Consider the following 21,142-nt stretch of genomic DNA (forward strand, 5'->3'; position numbering starts at 1 on the left):
ATCCCTCCTCTACAGCAACTCCAGATGCTCTGCTTTTGGTATATTAAGAACACACACACAAAAAAAAAATAAGTGGGAATACACGGCTCATATTCTGCTCATGGAATCACAGCCACTCCTGGCAAAACGTTCTGCAGCCGGACCCTCTCTATGCTTCCTTTGCTCTTCTCCCTGAGAAAGGAGTCTTCCCTCTTGAAGGGTTGTCAAAGGCCTCTGAGACCTCTGGGGAGTGGAGGATGCCTGGAATCCTGCAGGGGAATGAGAGACCTCTGTGAAGAACAAGTTACTTGTGGTGAATGTCTACAAAGCTCAGATGTGTTCATCTTAATTCATAGGGAATTCTGACTTTAAGCATACTACAGGACACAGAGTAATTATGTGCAACAGAAAAAAAGAAGGAGAAATTCACATAACAGATTTCATGCAAGTGTTTTGGTACAAAACTCCTGGTATGTGTCATGAGACTGTATGAGCTCTAACAGTGACTGGGGACACAACCAAAAACTGCTCATAGAAACACAATTGAAGGACACAGTGTTCAAACTATTTTTACCTAAGGTATAGGTGGAGGATTCCAGGCAAGTCATTTACCAACAAAGACAGGAAGGTGATGACTGATGACACTGGCTTTATCTAGGACCACTCTAAATGGCACAGGGCACAACATATAAAGTTGGAGTCATGAGGTCGTTTCTAACCGGTTCATCTCCTAGCCAGAATCAAGAAAGAAAGACACAGCAACCACACTCTTCCCACCGAGGTGAGGTCTGCAAGGGGTCACCCAGGCCAGGAGACTTCTGTTTGGAGTGTGCAGTCATCCTCCTCTCGTTATTTCTTGAAACTCACGGAAAAACCTAAAGGTACTCAGTCTCTAAGCGCTTTTGGCTTCTAAACTTACCACAGAAAGCTGACAGACTAAAAATTGAGAAGCCTGTGGGCTCCTGGGTTATGAGTATGCGTTTCGAAAACAAAGAAGAAATAGACATAGCACACAACACGCAAAACAAGACAAGGCTGGGTGAGCGTGCTGTACATAAAGATGAGGGTTTCCCAAAAGAGTTACAACTGAGAATGGCCCCGGCATTTACCTTGTCCTTGTCTGCATTCTTGGTACAGCCAGAGTCGCTGTACCTCACAGAGGTTTCAGCAGTTTCTCAATCTACTAAAGACCCTAGAAGGGACAGAGGTTTATTCTGCTTTCAGAGGACTGGGCATAATGAAAACAATCCCTCAACTCATTCCTCAAATATCTTAAACTTTTCCCTTCAGTCAGGTCCGTGACCAGAGGCAGAGGGTATCCCACATGCCTCAGGTGACCCCCAAGGATAAGGGAGAGAACCATCCCCTCACCTTGATAAAGACCTCACGGTGCTCTAGTTCATGTTGTTTCATAATTAATCACATAACTGTGGACAGGTCAGGCACAACTAGCAATTTAGAATTCATCAGTAAAACAGTTTTCTCAGTATACATCATGGGAAATCACGATTTCATTACAGATAAAGAATTAATATGAGGATGCTTGGATTCATCATCCGTCTCTTAATTTTGGCTCAGGTCACGATCTCACAGCTTGTGAATTCAAGCCCAGCATTGGGTTCCTCACTGACAGTGTGGAACCTGCTTGGCATTCTGTCTCTGCCTCTCTCAAAATAAATAAACTTAAAAAAAAAAGATTACTGGTTTGGCATATATCCTCAATGAGTCCTCAAGAAGCGTGCATTTCTTCCGACTTCAGGCAAATTGTTCAATCTCTCAGCTTATCTACAAGCTGCCTTCCACATGAGAGCAGTTAGTATATAAGGAAAGACTAATTTGACACTATAGAGAAATGGAAAACTGTGAGAAGTTAGCAGTGAAGCTGCAGAGTTACACTGATACCATCAGGGGACTAAGCTAAGCTTTATGGAACTTCAATTGAGGGATGTAGGAGTACAGTTCCCAAAAACAAACAAAAAGAAAGACCGTTAAAACTAGTGAATAAATGACCTTCTCCTCAAATAAACTAAAGTCTTCACATTGAGTCTGGGTGGGAAGAAGGATGAGGCCCATGTCCTGTCATCCTTTCCAGGCTCTTCAGACAGGGGGATGCTAGAGGAGGTGGGAGGGTCACCGGTAGAGGAGGGGCATGAGTTCCACCAGTCTCAGGGACAAGTGCCTCACTGACTGCGGCAGCAGAGGAGAACACCCTTCTGTCACCCCTTCAGACCACCTGCTGTCCTTAGTGCTTGTGATTCTTTCCAGACCACACAATGATCATCCACAGGAACAAGCTGCACAGCAGAAGTTAGATTGCGGCACATCACAACGTGCCTCTTACCTCTCCTCGGAGGGTTCTGCGTCTCTGATCTTGCAGCCATTGGTTTCTGCCTCGTGTATCCCTCAGGCAGCCTCTTTGCTTCCATCCCGTCCAGTCTTGGATACAGAAAAATAATGGACTTCTATAAGAGTTGTAACACCACGTCGTCTACTAGACAACTAACAGTGCAGGCGTCATCCCTGGAAACACCCATAAAAACGCAAGTCAAATGACCACACCTGTATTTCAAGTAAGCGACCTCCCTGCCCTGCTCCACCATCTCCCTGTCCCAGATCTGAGTCTTGATCTGGGGGAGAAAAAACACATCCACCTTCAGTCGGAAGGTGGTGCCACACTGTGCACCAAAGAAAGAGGAGGAAACAAGAAAACACTTACCTAGTTGTCCTGAGCATTCTTCTCATGAACTGCAAGCTGAAAAAGCCAACAATGAAAAGCCTGTGGTCAGGGATTCCAAGGGCCACTACACTCACCCGCGTGAGGTGCTAAGGCTTCAGTATGTCAGGCAGAACTCAGGTTACCTGGTATCTAAAGGGGAGCTCTGCCTGCTGCAGCTGTTCCCGTGTTTGTTCAATTTGTTGCCTGTGAGTTACAATTGCTCTTGTCAGATAAGGCCCAATATTGGGTATGATTTTAAATAAGCTGCCCACGTTCCCAACAACCTCATATCTGTCCCCTGATACAATTTATTCTTACACATGAAACACTTTGCCCATGATTATCAATGACCAGTAGGATCAAAGCTCTTGTTACATCCTTTCCTTACTCATTATTCCATGCCTGTAGGGTTCAGAGTTCATAGAGTTCCTTCCCATTTTCAATCTTTCTCTAACTCATCATGTGACAAGTGTCTTTTATCATAAAGATCTATTCTTCTATAACTTATATCCTCACCATGTTTCCCAGGGTTGCAAAGACGAGGGCCATGAAATGGCACTACCACGTTGATGGGTATGATTCATTGTACGACACACTGCTTTCCTACAGATGATGACAATTGACACCACCCCCGAGGAATGTTAGCATGGACAAAGTTTCCACACAGTCTGGCCACTACTTGAGATCTGCAAATGTTTATAAACTTAATTGTTTTATTCTTTCTAAATTTACCTTTTTTATCTGTTAACACTCTATGTATATGTTGACTTTAAACATTGCAAAAAGATTAAAAACCAAAAAATGAACAGCGGTTTCATGAGCTTCTGGTAATTACTAGCTGAACTCACTTGTACTTGTTTATTTCTTCTGTAGCTATTTTCTTTTTTTTTCCTAATGTTTATTTTTGAGACAGAGAGAGAGTGAGCACATGCATGAGCGGGGGAGGGACAGAGAGAGATGTAACAGAATCTGAAACAGGCTCCAGGCTCTGACCTGTCAGCACAGAGCCTGACATGGGGCTCGAGCTCCCGGACTGTGAAATTATGACCTGAGCTGAAGTTGGACACTTAAACGACTGAGCCACCCAGGCGCCCTTTCTGTAGCTATTTTCAAATTTTACCCGCAGCTGCCAGATGATTCTTCTTTGCCGCCAGTTCACAGTGTCATTTTCAGCTTCCTAAGATGGGAAAATACATACACAATCAGGACCAAGGTCCAGAAGTTCTCCCTTTTTACCTCCCAGCACTCTTGAAGGCCTATGCAAATATCCCTTCCCCCACTTCTCCCATAAATGCACAGACAACCCAATCAGACAAATGAAGTGAACACCCCATTTAAGTTCAAGAAAATTCAACTTCTGTCTGCTGCCACGTCTCTACTATTGGAACTGTCTTTCTAGTTCTCTTGTTTCATCTCCTTTATCATAAAGTCATCAAATAACATTGTATTTTGTGCCTTCCCAGAGTTGGTCTTTTGTTTGAGATGGTGAAGACTCATTTCATCAGTGAGTGAAAAACCATATCTGACCAACTGTACCCATTAGGATGAAGCAGGGGATCATCACTAGTCTTACATCTCCGTGGGGAGCCCTGATTCTCAGTCCAAAAGTTGTACCATGACACAGGCAATCACCTGAAAGACGACCTTCCAGATTATGGTTTCACTAACATTGCAGCTCACTCCCAGACATCGCTAGAGTTCAGGACTGCAACCCCTGCCTCCACCTTCAAAAGGCCAATCTTAGAACAACATCATCTCCTGACGTACAACCTGATATGAACTGTCACACAGTCTGGGTTTACTTCCAGGAAAGAGATTTCAGGTGGAAAACTCTCAACTTCATGGAGCCAAATCTACTTTAACAAGACTCATTCCGTTGATAGTGAAGGCAGCCAAAGGCAATGCTTGGCAAGGCTGGGTTGCTGTGTTGCCCTCAGACTATTTTGTTTGTGGTGTTGACTGAGATGGTTTCAACTTAACACTTGATGTACTCAAGAATCACATGAAAAATTGAAAATCTCTTAGAAAATGACACAAAAGCACTAGACAGAGAAAGGCACATGCATTTCCTTCTGGCCTCTCAGGCAGTCCTTCGGCAAATGCTTGCTGGAGTGGTTGTAATGTAGTGGCTCTGTTGTAAGGGGTTGAAGATAGACAGGTGATCAGGGTGTTGTACCCACTCACAGGAAGAGCTTACGAGTTAACAAAAACAAGATGCCAGTGAGACAGAGCAAGCCCTAACCCCAGCTATGGGAAGGATGAACATAAAGTGAGTCTCCAGGGAAGAGAATACTTCACTTTCCAACACGAGTGAGGGTCTCAAGTCCCGCATCTCCTCCTGAGAACAAAAGGAAATACTGTACAAAGGAGGAGACATGTGACTGAATGCACCAAGTATCTGACAACCCCACGAAGACACACAAGACCAAGATGGAGAAGAAGGAAGCCCAGGACAAAGCCAGCCTGGCAGTTGGACCCAAACTCCCTAGGACTCATCATTGATGTGGGGGGCATACACTTGAATGGCAAAGAAGCTGAGGAACTTTATGGGCACAGAGTTAGAAGTAAACAAGTGTAGTTCAGGGACGGCCAGAAAAGATGAGCCCTAGTGAAGCTGCAGGCTTTGGCCAAGACTCAGAAGAGTTTCACTTGAAAAATCGGGGGACAGGAAACAACTTGACTTTCTTACGGATTGGGCCTGCAGTGAACAATCTCACTGGCAGAATGGATGCAGGGATCCAGTACTGCTGGTACCCCTACCCACTTTCCAGAAAGCAACCTCCATTGTTTCTGCAGCAAGATAATTCATTTTTTTCCCCACACATTTTTGACCCATGTCTGGTCCTGAACAAAAATGACCTAATTGCTGGGCGACAAAACAGTGTGATGCGATTGAAACCTACAGGACAGTGTAGGTGATTCCAGAGTGGATCCAGGTATTAAAGTTATTAATGATGGTACCTTCCCTCTTCCGCCCCCAAAACATGACACAATGTGTGGCAAGCACTTAGGACAGAAAGGAAAATGTCGGTTACGTTACAGAAAGCAAGGTAGGAAGGGAAGGTCCAATTCTACTGAATGCATTGGGCAAAAATACTCTGGACCCAGTTCCAAAAGAAATACAATTATCTCTACTGGCTGCCATGTTCTCCCATACAATCCGGTCCTTGTGACAGTTGTCACGTGAACATCTTACTTTTCTAAATATTTTTTAACGTTTATTCATTTTTTGATAGAGACAGAGTGCGAGTTGGGTAGGGCTAGAGGAAGATATAGAATCCAAAGCAAGCTCCAGGCTCTGAACTGTCAACACAGAGCCTGACATGGGGCTTGAACTCATGGACCCTGAGATCATGACCTGAGCCGAATTTGGACGTTCAACCGACTGAGCCACCCAAGCGCCCCATCTTACTTTTTTGAAGGCACTTTTCTTTGTTCATAGAATTCTTCCAGGTTATGTGCTTTCTCTTTCAGCTGCTTGACTTTTGCTTCCTTTGTGGCTTTCACAGACCTCAATGCATTATGCTTGTCTTCCAGGACGTTTTTATTTTCTGGAAAAAAAAAAGGTGTTTTCTTGATAAACGGGCACATGACCTGAGTCTTGATTTTGGTGAGACAGAAAAAGGCAAGAACCATGAAGGCATGAAAGTATTCTTTCCCTTACCAATGCAAAGTCATTGCCATCATATGGGGATTTCTCCCCAACAGAAAATATAACTTCTAGTTGACAGTTATTGGACCTCAAGGCTCTTAGCTCTACATCCTCGAATTCAACATTTGCATCTGTGGTTAAGACAGATATGAGGAAAGACTTTCACGGAAAACTGATCACACAACAATTTGTACCTCACACAGCAAGATCTTGCATTGCAATCAACAAACACTTTGAGGCATGAATATAACTAGAAGACAAAGATGATGGAAAATAGTTCATGTCTAACAACTCATGGCTTTCTTAGTGGTATACATATGTATGTATGTATGTAGGTATGTATGTATATATGTATGTATGTATGCCTGTTTATCCCCCATTCACGTTGAAAATTTACTATTCAGCATTCAGAGAGAAAGAGACTATTGAGCACCTGGGTGGCCCAGTCAGTTGAGCATCAGATTCTTGATTTTGGGTCAGGTCATGATTGTAGGATCATGTGATCCAGACCTGTGTTGGGCTCCACACTGAGTGTGAATCCTGCTTAAGATTCTCTCTCTTTCCCTCTTCCCCTCTCCCCCACTTGCATTTCCCCTCACTAAAATTAAAAAAAAATCATAAACCATAATTTAAACATATTTTTTAAAGGGAAAGGATTATACACTTTGGCTATCACCCTTTCTCTCTCAACTATATTTGGGTATTTTCTACATATCTTGGAGGGCAGAGTTGAATGATTGATAATTACCGAGTTGTGAAAATAAAAGATAACTCCTGGTCCTTGAAATAGCAAATCTCATCTTGGCGGTCCTAGTAAAATTCCAGCTCATTGGTCAGAAAGAGTTTTGGCTCCCAGAGGTCCACTGTGTACTATGGTAAAGGGCAGGCAAATATGCTGTGCTCACTTCACCCAATGAACAAACACCCTCCAAAGCCAAAATACAGTAAAACTCAGCAGCCAACTCTTACCACTTCCTGATTCTTCACATTGCTTTCTCTCTCTCTGAGTTTGCAAGGTATCAAGTGTACTTTGAATGGTGTCATTTAAAATTTCATTAAAGTTGGTGCCTGGGAGGCTCATTCAGTTAAGCATCTGATTTCAGCTCAGGTCGTCATCTCATGGTTTGTGAGTTTGAGCCCTGTGTCGGACTCTGTGCTGACAGCTCAGAGCCTGAGGCCTGCTTTGGATTCTGTGTCTCCCTCTCTTTCTGCCCCTGTCTCTCTCTCTCTCTCTCTCTCTCTCTAAAATAAATAAACATAAATAATTTTATGTTTACTTGTACTCAACAAGTACAAAAATATAGAGATCATACCGTGCACAGTTTCAGACCCCAATGCTATGAAACTCTAAATCAACCACAAGAAAAAAATTGGAAAGATAACAAATACTTGTAGACTGAAGAACATCCTACGGAACAATGAATAGTGGAATGCAAGCTGCTGCAGTCACTCTGGAAAACAGTACGGAGGCTCCTCAAAAAGCTAAAAAGAGAACTATCCTACGACACAGCAATTGCAATACTAGGCATTTATCTAAGGGATACAGGTGTGCTGTTTTGAAGGGACACATGCACCCCCAGGATTATAGCACCACGATCAACAATAGCCAAAGTATGGAAAAAGCCCAAATGTCCATTGATGGACGAATGGACAAAGAAGATATGGTGTGTGTGTGTGTGTGTGTGTGTGTGTGTGTGATGGAGTATTACTCAGCAATCAAAAAGAATGAAATCTTGCCATTTGCAACTACATGGGTGGAACTAGAGGGTATTATGCTAAGTGAAATTAGTAGTCAGAGAAAGACAAATATCATATGACTTCACTCATAGGAGGTCTTTGAGACACAAAACAGATGAACATATAATGGAAGGGAAACAAAAATAAAAACAGGGAGGTGTACAAAAGAAGTGCACACATAAATATGGAGAACAAACAGTGGGTTACTGGAGGGGTTGTGGGGCGGATGGACTAAATGGGTAAGGGGCACTAAGGAATCTACTCATGAAATAACTGTTGCACTGTACGGTAACTAATTTGGATATAAATTGTAAATAATAAAAACTAAAATTAAAAAAAAGAATGAATGGGTGAACCAAGAAGTTAAAGGGAAAATTAAAAAGTACATGGAAGCCAATAAAACTGATAACACCACAGTCCAAAACCTCTGGGATGCAGCAAAGATAGTCATAAGAGGAAGTTTAGCAATCCAGGCCTTCCTAAAGAGGGAAGAAAAGTCTTAGATACATGACGTAAGCTTATACCTTAAAGTAATGGAAAAAAGATCATCAAATAAAATCCAAATCCAGCAGAAGACAAGAAATGATAAAGATTACAGCAAAAATCAATGCTTTCAAAACTGAAAACAAAAACAAAAACAAACAACAACCCCCCCCACCCACACAAACAGTAGAAGAGATCAATGTAACCAGAAGCTAGTTCTTTGAAATAAATAAAATTGATAAACCACCAACCAGTTGGATCAAAAAGAATAAGGAAAGGACCCAAATAAATAAAATCAAGAATGAAAGAGGAGAGATCACTACCAAAACAGCAGAAATACAAAAAAGAATAAGAGAATATTATCAGCAATTATATACCAATAAAATGGACAATCTGGAAGAAATGGACAAATTCCTAGAAATATGCAAACTATGAAAACTGAAAGAGGAAGAAATAGAAATTTTGAACAGACCCATAACCAGTAAAGAATTGAATTAGTAATCAAAAATCTCCCAAAAAAACAAGAGCCCAGGGCCAGATGGCTCTCCAGGGGAATTCTACCAAACATTTAAGGAAGAGTTAACACCTATTCTCTTGAAGCTGTCCCAAAAATAGAAATGGAAGGAAACATCCAAACTCTTCCTATGAGTTGGCATTACCTGGATTCCAAAACTAGACAAAGATCCCACTAAAAAGTAGAAGTATAGACCAATTTTCATGATGAACATGGATGCAAAAATCTTCCACAAGATATTAGCCAACCAGATCCAATGATACATTTAAACTTTATTCACCATGACCAAGTGGGATTTAACCTGGCTGGATTGATATCCACAAAATAATCAATGTGATTCATCACATCAATAAAATAAAGACAAGAACCACATGACGCACTCAATAGATGCAGAGAAACCATTTGACAAAATACAGCATCCTTTCTTGATAAAAGGATTCCACCAAAAAACTGTTAAATGATCCATGAATTCAGCAAAGTGGCAGGGTATAAAATTAATGCACAGAAATTAGTTGCATTCTTATACACAAACAAAAAAGCAACAGAAAGAGAAATCACAGAATCCATCCCGTTTACAATTGCACCAAAACCCATAAAATACCTAGGAATAAATCTAACCAAAGAGGTGAAAAATCTATGCACTTAAATCTATAGAAAGATTATGAAAGAAATTGAAGATGACAAACACAGAAAAACAAAAAACATTCCATGAGCCTGGATAGGGAGAACAAATATTGTTAAAATGTCAATAGTACCCAAAGCAATCTACATATTCAATGCAATGCCTATCGAAATAACACCAGCATTCTCCACAGAGTTACACAAACAATCCTTCAATTTGTATGGAACCAGAAAAGACCCCGAATAGCCAAAGCAATCTTGAAAAAGAAAACCTAAGTAGGAGGTATCACAATCCTGGACTTCCAGCTGTATTACAAAGCTGTAATCATCAAGACAGTATGGTACTGGCACAAGAACAGACACTCAGATCAATGGAACAGAACAGAAACACAGAATTGGACCCACAGATGTATGGCAAACTAGTCTTTGACCAAAAGAAAGAAGATCCAATGGAATAAAGACAGTCTCCTCAGCAAGTGTGCTGGGAAAACTGGACAGTGATATGCAGAAGAACGAGCCTGGACCACTTTCTCACACAAAAAGACACTCTAAACGGATGTAAGACCTAAATGTAAGATAGGCAGCCATCAAAATCCTCAAGGGGAAAGCAGGCAAAAACCTCTTAATGTTGGCGTCCACATCTTCTTACCCAATACATCTCCAGAGGCAAGGGAAACAAAAGCAAAACTGAAGTATTAGGACCTCATCAAAATAAAAACCTTCTGCACAGAGAAGGAAACAATCAGCAAAACTAAAAGGCAACCAACAGAATGGGAGAAGATATTTGCAAATGACATATGAGATAAAGGATTAGTATTCAAAATCTATAAAGAACATACCAAACTCAACACCCAAAAAACAAGTAATCCAGTGAAGAAATGGGCAAAGACACGAGCAAACACTCCTCCAAGGAAGACATCCAGATGGCCAACCGACACATGTAAAAATGCTCAAAATCACTCATCAGGAAAATACAAATTAAAACCACAATGAAACACCCCCTCACCCCTGTGAGAATGGCTAACATTAACAACGCAGGCAACAACAGATGTTGGCGAGGAAATGGAGAAAGAGGAACTCTTGCACTGCTGGGGCACTGGCTTGCACTGCTGGTGCAGCCACTCTGGAAAACAGTAGGTAGGTTCCTCAAAAAACGAAAAAGAAGACTGTTCTACAACCCAACAGGTGCACTAGTAGGTATTTATGCAAGGGATACAGATATGCTACTTCGAAGGGACACGTGAACCCCAAAGTTTATAGCAGTACTATCAACAATAGCTAAAGTATGGAAAAAAGCCCAAATGTCCATCGATGGAGGAATGGATAAATACGTGGTATATATACATACATACATACATACATACATAGTATCTACATGTGTGTGTGTGCGTGTGTGTGTATACACATACATACATACACACACCATGGAATATTACTTAGCCATCAAAAAGAATAAAATCTTGCCATTTGAAACTATACGGATGGAGAGGCTCCTGGGACCTAACACTAACCATAAACATAACCCTAACCATAACCCTCAACCTACACTACTAGCACATGAAAAGTAAACCAGATCCACAGCCACACATGTGCCCTCACTTCAGCCCTCCATGGAATTAACAACATTGGTGTCGCTTCGGGCTTAGCAATTCCCTGTACCGAACTCTTACCCTAGCTAAGTGTCTATCCCCACGGGGACCCAATTCAAAAGTCTGACAACAGCACGCACACGGGTTCGAGAATCGGTGCAACAATCCTCGGCATGGAACATGGATCATCACCATGTCTTTTGCAAAGTGTGATTGCAGCTGCACGACAGGATTCCTGAGGCCTATTCCAAGGGTGGCCCAAACATCTCTCTGGCTTTGGATCCTATGAACTGACACTGACTGGCACGCTCCCTTATGTACTCCATTCATCCCTTCGGAGAGACAACTGCACTGTTGTGGGTTCAGTGCCTGGAGCCTCCTGGGACCTAAAACTAACCCTAAACGAAACCCTAAACATAACCTTCAACTTACACCTAACCCTATCTCTAATTGAACCCTATACTTGACCCCCACCTTCTCTAGGGCCCTCAACACAGCCCTCAGGGAGATCATGAGACTGGAGTCGCTTCAGCCCTGTCGACTTCCTTGGACTGAACCCTAACCCTAGCTAAGGCTTTCTCTCCATGGGGACCCAATTCTAAAACCTGACAACAGCACCCACAAGGGTTCGAATATCGGTGCAATAATACTCAGCATGGAACGTGGAACATAACCATGTCATTTCAAAAGCACAACTGCAGTTGCACAAGAGGATTCCTGAGGCCAACCCGAAGGGTTGCCCATACATTTGCCTGTCCTTGGAACCCAAAGACTAATCCGGACAGTCACCCTCCATTGTATCCTACACTCAGCCCTTAGGGGAGACAATTGTTCTGCTCTGCGTTCAGTGCCTGGAGCTTGCTGGGTTAGGACCTAACCTTAACCCTAATCATAACCCTAATCATAAACTTCAACCTACACCTAACCCTATCTCTAACCCAAACACTACACTTGACCCGCACACTCGCATGGGCACTCAATTCAGCCCTGCAGCAAGATCACGACACTGGAGTCTCTTCGGCCATAGCCACACCGCTGGAATGAACTCTAACCCTAGCTATGGCTCTGTATGCATTGGGACCCAATTCCAATGTCTGACAACAGCTCTCACACTGGTTCAAGAACTGGTCCAGAAATAGTTGGCATGGAACTTGGAACATCAACATGTCACTTCCAAAGCGTGACTGCAGCTGCACGGGAGGAATCCTGAGGCCTACCCAAAGGGTGGCCCATACATTTGTTTGGTCTTGGAACCCAAATACGAATACTGACGGGCACCCTCCCTTGTGTACTACACTCAGCTCTTCAGGTTGACACCTGCTCTGTTTGGGGTCAGTGTCTGGAGGGTCATGGGACCTAAACCTAAACGTAACAGTAATCCTAACCCTAAATATCACCCTACACTGAACCCTATCTATCTCATTAAGTCTACACCAGACCCACAGCTGCGCATGTGCCCTGACTTCAGAGCTCCATGGAATTCACAACACTGGAGTTGCTTTGGTCCTGGTGACATTCCTGGACCAAACCCTAAACCTATCTAAGTGTCTCTCCCATGGGGAAACAAGTCCAAAATCTGACAATAGCACACACAAGGGTTCGTAAACAGGTGTAGAAATACTTGGCATGGAATATATATCATCACCACGTTATTTCCAAACCATAACCCTAACCGTACCCCTAACAATTACCCTCACCCTACACCTACCCCTATCTCTAACCATACACTACATTGAACCACACCCTCGCATGTGCCCTCAATTCAGCCCTCGAGGGAGATCACAAAACAGGAGTTGCTTCAGGCCTGGCGACTTCCTTGGACCAAACCCTAACACTAGCTAAGGCTCAGGGACCCAATTCCAAAGTCTGACAACAGTACGCATGCGGGCTCGAGAATCAGTACAGAAATACTTGGCATGGAACGCGGAACATTACCATGTCATTTCCAAAGCACGACTGCAGCTGCACGAGAGGCTTCCTAAATCCTACAGGAAGGGTGACACATACATTTCTCTGGCCTTGGAAGTCAAAGGCTAATCATGACCGGCACCCTCTCTTGTGTACTCCACTCAATCCCTCAGGTTAACACCAGCTCTGCTCTGGGATCAGTGTCCGGAGTCTTCTGGGAACTAAACCTAATCCTAATCCTAAACATAATTCTTACCCTACACATAACCCTATCAACCTCGATAAGCTACACCAGACCCATAGCCACGCACATACCCTCACTTCAGCCCCCCATGGAATTCACAACACTGCTATGGCTTCTGCCATGGTGATGCCCATGGACCGAAACCTAACCCTAACTGAGGCTCTTTCCCCATGGGGACCCAATTCCAAAGTCTGACAAGAGCACGCACATGGGTTCGAATATCGGTACAGAAATACTCGACATGGAACGTGGAACATCACTATGTCATTTTCAAAGAGGAACTGCAGCTGAACGAGAGGATTCCTGAGGCCTATATGAAGCTTGCCCAATATTTGTTTGGTATTGGAAACCAAAGACTAATCCTGACTGGCACCTTCCTTTATGTACTCCACTCATCCCATCGGGGAGACAACTGCTCTGCATGGGGTCAGTGCCTAGAGACTCCTGGGACCTAAGCCTAGCCCTGACGTAACCCTAAACATAACCCTCACCCTACACCTAACCCTAACATTAACCCAAATCCTACACTTGACCCGAACTGTCCCATGGGCCCTCAATTCAGTCTTCGAGGGAGATCACGAAACTGGAGTCGATTCGCTCCTGCTGACTTCCCTGGACCTAACACAAACCCTAGGTAAGGCTCTCTTCCCATCGGGACCCAATTCCAAGTCTGACAACAGCATGCACACGGTTTCAAGAATCTGTACAGAAATACTCGACATGGACTGTGGAACATCACTATCTCATTTCAAAAGCGCCACTGCAGCTGCATGAGACGAATCCTGAGGCCTACCCGAATGGTGACCCTTATATTTGTCTGGCCTTGGAACCCAAAGACTAGTCCTGACTGACACCCTCCCTTGGGGACACCACTCACCCCTTTGTGGAGATAACACCACTGTTGTGGGTTCAGTGCCTAGAGCCTCCTGAGACCTGACCCTGACCCTAATCATAACCCGAACCATAACCTTCACCCTACACCTAACCCTATCTAGCACACTAACTCTAAACCAGATTCACAGCCGCGCATGTGCCCTCACTTCAGCGCTCCATGGAATCCAAAACACTGGTGTCACTTGGGACTTGGCGACTTCCCTATACTGAACCCTGACCCTAGCTAATTGTCTATCCCCATGGGGACTCATTTACAAAGTCTGACATCAGCACATACATGGGATCGAGAATCGGTGCATAAATACTAGGCATGAAACGTGGAACATCACCATTTCACATGCAAGGCATGACAGCAGCTGCACGAGAAGAATCCTGAGGCCTACCCGAAGGGTGGGCCATATGTTTGTCTGGCTTTGGACCCAAAGATTAATGCTAACAAAAACCCTCCCTTCTGTACTGCACTCAGGCCTTCAGGAAGACAACTGTTTTGCTGTAGAGTCACTGCCTTCACTCACCTGGGACCTAACACTAACGGTGAACTGAAACATAACCCTCACCCTAAGCCTAACCGTACCTAGCACACTAACTCTATAGCAGACTCACAGCCACACATCAGCCCTCCATTGAATTCACAACAGTGGTGTTGTTTCAGCCTGGCGACAACCCTAGATGGAACCATACTCTAGCTAAGGCTCTTACCCATGGACACCCAAAACCAAAGTCTGACAACACCACAAGACTGGGGTCCAGAAGCAGTGCAGGATCATTCCAGATAGAACCTTGAGCCTCAGCATGTCATTTCTCAGGCCCGGCTGCAGCTTTCTGAAATGACTGCTGAGGCCTACACAACCAATGGCCCATACAGTTGTCTGGAATTGGAACGGAAATACTAAAAATGACCGGCATCCTCCCATGTGCCCTCAACTCAGCCCTTCGGGGAGATAACTGCACTGCTGTGGACTCAGTGCCAGGAGCTTCCTGGGACCTAACCCTACCCCTAACCAGAAACCTCAACTGAAACCTAATGCTACACTTGACCCGCACCGTCACATGGGACCTCACTTCAGCCCTCGAGGGAGATCACGAGTCTTGAGTCACTTTGCATCTGGGGACATCCCTGGACCGAACCCTAACCCTAGCTAGGGCTCTCTCCCCATTGGGACCCACCAAAGTCTCACAACACCACGTGCTTGGGGTCCAGAATTGATGTAGGATCATTCAGCATAGAAACTGGAACATCACCAACTCATTTCCAAGGCCTGAGTACAGGTGCACAAGAGAATTCCTGAGTCCTAACTGACGAGTGATCCATAGAATTGTATGGCCTGGGACCCAAAGACTAACCCTGAGCGGCACCCTCCCTTGTGCCCTCAACTCAGCCTTTCAGGGAGACAACTGCACTGCTGTGGGTTCAGCGCAGGGAGAATCCTGGGACTTAACACTAACCCTAACCCTAACCAGAACCCTCAACAGAAACCTAACCGTATCTCAAACCGAAACCCATGACTCACACCGTTGCATGGACCCTCAATTCAGCCCTCAAGAAAGATCATGAGACTGGAGTCGCTTCGGCCCTGGGGTTGTCTCTGAACCGAACCTTATCCCTAGTTAAGGCTCTCTCCCCATAAGGACCCAATACCAAACTGACAACACCACGAGCCTATGGTCCAGAAGTGGTGCAGGATCACTCAGCATAGAATCTGGAACATCACCATGTCATTTCCAAGGCCTGGTGGCAGCTGTCCAAGAGTATTCCTGAGGCCTACCCGAACATTGGCCAACAGCGTTGTCTGGCCTTGAAATCCAAAGACTCATCCTGAGGGCACCCTCCCTTGTGCCCTCAATTCAGCCCTTCGGGGAGTCAACTGCACTGCTGTGGCTTCAGCACCTGGAGCCTGTTGGGACCTAACGCTAGCCAGAATTCTCAACCAAAACCTAACCCTATCTCAAAAACTAACCCTACAGTTGAGCCGCACCGTTGCATGGGCCCTTACTTCAGCCCTCGAGGGAGATCAAAAGACTGGAGTGGCTTTGGCCCTGGCGACGTCCCTTGACCGAAACCTATCACAAGCTAACATCCTTTCCGAATGGGGACCCCATACCAAAGTCTGACAACACCAAGCGCCTGGGGTGCAGAAATGGTGCAGGATCACTCAACATATAATCTGGATCCTCACCATGTCGTTTCCAAAACCCGGCTGCAGCAATCTGAGAGGAATCCTGACGCCTACACAACAAGTGGCCCATAGAGATATCTGGCATAGGAACCCAAAGACTAATCCTGACTAGCACCCTCCCTTGAGCCCTCAACTCACCCCGTTGGGTAGACAACCACACTGCTGTAGGTTCAGTGCCTGGAGCCTCTTGGGACCTAACCGTAACCCTAACCCCAACCAGAACCGCCAACTAAAACCTAACCCAGTCTCGAAACCTAACCGTACACTTGACCCTTACCATCACCCAGGCCTTCACTTCAGCCCTCGAGGAAGATCACGAGACGGGAGTGGCTTCAGCTCTGGTGACGTCCCTGGACCAAACCCTAAGCCTAGCTAAGGCTCTCTTCCCATGGAACCGAATACCAAAATCTGACATCACCACGCGCCTGGGGTCCAGAAGCGGTGCAGGATCACTCCACATAGAAGCTGGGACATCACCATGTTGTTTCCAAGGTTGGGCTTCAGGTGCTCAAAAGTATTCCTGAGGCCTAACCGACCAGTGGCCCATAGAGTTGTCTGGCCTTGGAACCCAAAGACAAACCCTGACTGGCACCCTCCCTTGTGCCCTCAACTCAGCCCTTCGGGGAGACAAGTGCACTGCTATGTGTTTAGCGCCTTGAACGTCCTGGGAACAAACCCCGAACATTACTTCTAACCCTCATCAGAAACCTCAACTGAAACCGAACCTAACTAGACCCAAACCCTACAATTGCTCTGCATCATCATATTGGCCCTCACTACAGACCTCGAGGGAGATGACGAGACTGGTTTCGCTTGGAGCTGGAAATGTCACTGGACAGAACCCTAACCCTAGATAAGGCTCTCTCGCTATTAGACCCAATAACAACGTATGACAACACCACATGCCTGGAGAACAAAAGCGGTGCAGCATAACCCCGCATAGGACATGTAACCTACTATGTCCTTTTGAAGGACCGGTTGAAGCTCCAGAGAGATTTCCAGAGGCCTACCCGACTAGTGGCCCATACAGTCGTCTAGCCTTGGAACTCAAAGACTAATCCTAATCGGCACCATCCATTGTTCCTTCAAATTAGGCTTTCCGGGAAACAACTACACTGCTCTGGTTTCAGCGCCTAGTGTCTCCTGGAACATAACACTAAACCTATGCCTAAACCTAAACAGAACCCTCAACCGAATCCTAACACTATCTCAACCCTAACCCTACAGTTGAAAAGCACCGTCGCATGGGTCCTCAATTCAGTCCTAGAGGGAGATCACGAAACTAGAGTCGCTTAAGCCCTGGTGACATCCCTGTAACAAACCATAACCCTAGTTAAGGCTTTCTATCCATGCGGACCCAATAACAAAGTCTGACAACAACACGCCCTGGGGTCCAGAAGTGGTGCAGGATCACTCAGCTTAGAACCTGGAACATCACCATGTCATTTCCAAAACCTGGTTGCAGCTGCCCGAGATTATTCCCTGAGGCCTACCAGACCACTCTCCCATGCAGTTGTCTGTATTGAAAGCAAAAGACTAATCCTGAAAGGCAAACGACCTACGAACCTCACCTCAGCCATTTGGAGACACAATTGCAATGCTGTGGTTCAGCCCCTGCAATGTCCAAGGGCCGAATCCTAACTACGAACCCTAAACCTAACCCAAACCCAAACCCAAACCCAAACCTAAATCCTGGCCCTAAATCCTATCCCTAACCCAAACCATGGCACTAACCTACCCTAACACCATCAGCAACAATAATACTAACCCAAAACTCTACACCCAAACGCTGAACCCTAGACCCCAAATCCTAACTACAACCATAAACTTAAACCCTAGACCTGAACATTAAACTCTAACCCTAATCCCTAAACCATAAATCCTACACACTAACCCTAAACCAAACACTGACCCTGACCATAACCCTAAAACCTAACCACTAACACGTAACCACGAAAACCTAAAACCTACCCCAAAACCTAAAACCTAAACTCTAAACAATAAAACCTAAATCCTAACCCCTATCCCCTGACCCTGACACTACCCTGACCGTGAACCTAACCCTGAAGCTAATGCTGATACTAACACTAACACCTAAGCCCTACCCTAACCATCACCCCAACCCTAGCCCATAAACCCTAAACCTAACCTTCACCGTAATCCTAACCCTTTAAATCTAACCATCTAATCTAACCCTAACCCTAAACCTAACCCTAACTCCGAACCGCTAACCCTAACCCCTAACCCTAACCCCATGGAAAGTCTTTCATCACAAGTCATGGGCTATGAACCAACCCCCCCCCCCCATCCCCCGCCTCCTCTATTTGGGCAGATAAACTGAAGTGGTTAGGGATTTCTAAAGCATATTCATCTACTTCGTGAAACACTTTGTGGGAAAAATGTAGAGATGGTTGTTAGGGCTTGGCAATTCAACTGCAAAACTGCCCGAGGACTTTGTAACATATCTCAAGTTTCTCAGGACATATGTTCAATGGACTGTATCATTTCCCCGTAATGAGGTCAGCTTTAGGTTTCTCCTGTCAAAAAGAAAGAGGATTTTTACACAAAGACAGATGTATCGGGCGTACTGGTGCATATTTTACAGACACAATGTTTTGAGTTCTGTGAAGGATGAGATGCACCCCTAAGTGTAGGTGCCTTAGGTGTCCTGTGTGAAATGGGGCACGTGCATTATATGACACAGACCTTGTGGTCACCATAATGGAAGCACCAGTGAAGGAATGGGGGAAACTTGAATCACACAGGAATAGAAATTTGAGAAATTAGAGGACAGTAAGCAGAGTTTGAGGAAGTGCAGAGGGGAGGGTCCTGGGTTCAGTGAGATGCAGTTGCAGGCCATTCCTGACCACAGCCTGAGCAGGGAGCATGAGTTCCACACGGAGCTGCTATGTGGGATCACTCTCAGTGCACAATGCAAGCTTCCTCTCCAAAATGTCATATTTGTCAAAGTGCACCCAGGTGATCATCTAAAAAGGTTGTTGTCTCCCTGCGTTGTCTGAAGGTTCTGGATATTTATGGGTGAAAAAAATGCCCTGGATATATAGGAAATTTAACTTGGTCTTAAGGAAATGCTTGTCTGCCTAAGTTCATATCCTTCAGTGAGACTAAAAGTGAAGACAGGATCTAGATCAGCTGAGTGCCTGCATTGGCCTTTAGCCTGGGTAGACCTACAATTCAGGGATGCCCAGATGCCACCCCTGCTGGACCCCTGACATAACCTGACAACGGCATTGCATCTATCTCCTTAAACTTCTATCACAATATCCCGAGGGTTTCCCTGTGTTCCTGCTATCTCAGCCAGAACACCAATTCTCAGTGGGACCTACACAGAGCCTGAGATGGGTTATCTGTGAAAGAGGGGTAATATTTGTTTCTAAGGACATAATGAAAAGAAGACATTGAATACAGAATGCATCTGCAAAATGTCTGGGAAATATCCACTCACCCTTCTCACAGTTTCAATTAAGATATCTCCACACAAATGATCATCAAAAAAATATGGTCACAGAAGTTCATTAAACCAGATGGTTAACGCCTCTGCCCAGGGATTGGGGATTGCCACTTTAAAGAAGACAACGGCACACTTATTCTATTAAGATTCAGGCCCTACCAGACAAAGAAAGAAAAAGATAATTACGAGAATGTGTATATCAGAGTTCTACATCTGAGATCTGAAGACAATCATATTCCATTACATATAGACTCGCAGATGCATCCACACACTAAAGTGTTCATCTGAGGCCACAGATTAAGTACCGAAGAGGGAATGCACGTAGCAAAACATAAGACCATAGGGAAATAACCCCAAATCTCGTAAATCTCACTGCCTTATACGACAACGATTTTGAAATTTGACTAGGACTGTGTCAGGTGACAGAGTATGGTGATTATATATCTTAAAAATGTGTCAGATCTGCCCGCATGCTTTCTCTGCTCACCCTGCGCTCTCCGCTTTGTTTTTCTTAGTATCCCTTAATAGTACTTTCACTGTTCTGTCTCTGTTTCAGTGTTTGCTTTTAGGAGGACCTACTCTCACCCCCCATCGAATGCACACAGTGCGGTTCCTATACACACAGGTAACAAACTAGCAGAAATTGCAGTGATGGAGGATAGTAGCAAGATTGCCCTTTTTGCAGAGGAGCCCAAGAGAGTTTTCTGGGTTGATGGTAACTTCCTATATCTAGATGTATGGGGTGCTTGTGTTCATTTATTTCAGAAATATTCGCTGACTCCTGTCTTGGGGTCAGATAGACAGGTACATGACCCTAGCATATGGCTGATTTGTAATGGTGGGTAAGGATCAGTGACCAGCGGTGACTGTGGGAGATGAGTGAGGAGGCCACACATGGAGTCAGATCCTCCCTCAGGATGCCATGTCTCCACGGACAGCAACCTTGTGCAGGAGGGCTCTGAGGATCACATATTTCTTGATCAGTCCTGTGAAATGCATAATCCTACTCCAGATTTCTCACTGAGGGATGGACAGGGCAGAGGCCAGCAGCTGGAGGACACCCTGATCATGGCTGGAGTGGAACAGTGGGCCTGGGAGATTGAGTCAGAGAAAGGGAAAGGCAGAAGATAGTGGCAAGGATTTTGAGATATAAAGG

General features: G+C 44.8%; 2 long non-coding RNA genes across 2 annotated transcripts; one reads left to right on the forward strand and one right to left on the reverse strand.

Annotated features, from left to right (window-relative positions):
- The first annotated feature begins 274 nt into the window (after positions 1 to 274).
- LOC128774648 (uncharacterized) lies at positions 275 to 3,416 on the forward strand. The gene is made up of 3 exons (XR_008419078.1): positions 275 to 860; positions 2,387 to 2,549; positions 3,224 to 3,416. It is a non-coding gene; the product is annotated as an uncharacterized LOC128774648 (long non-coding RNA).
- LOC128774649 (uncharacterized) lies at positions 2,548 to 3,037 on the reverse strand. Its single transcript, XR_008419079.1, has 3 exons — positions 2,839 to 3,037; positions 2,696 to 2,731; positions 2,548 to 2,606 (listed from the first exon to the last, which is right to left on the reverse strand). It is a non-coding gene; the product is annotated as an uncharacterized LOC128774649 (long non-coding RNA).
- Positions 3,417 to 21,142: the final 17,726 nt, after the last annotated feature.

The sequence above is a fragment of the Panthera pardus genome, unplaced genomic scaffold (assembly GCF_024362965.1).
Source record: "Panthera pardus isolate Hobbes unplaced genomic scaffold, ASM2436296v1 HiC_scaffold_36, whole genome shotgun sequence".
Classification (NCBI taxonomy): Eukaryota; Metazoa; Chordata; class Mammalia; order Carnivora; family Felidae; genus Panthera; species Panthera pardus.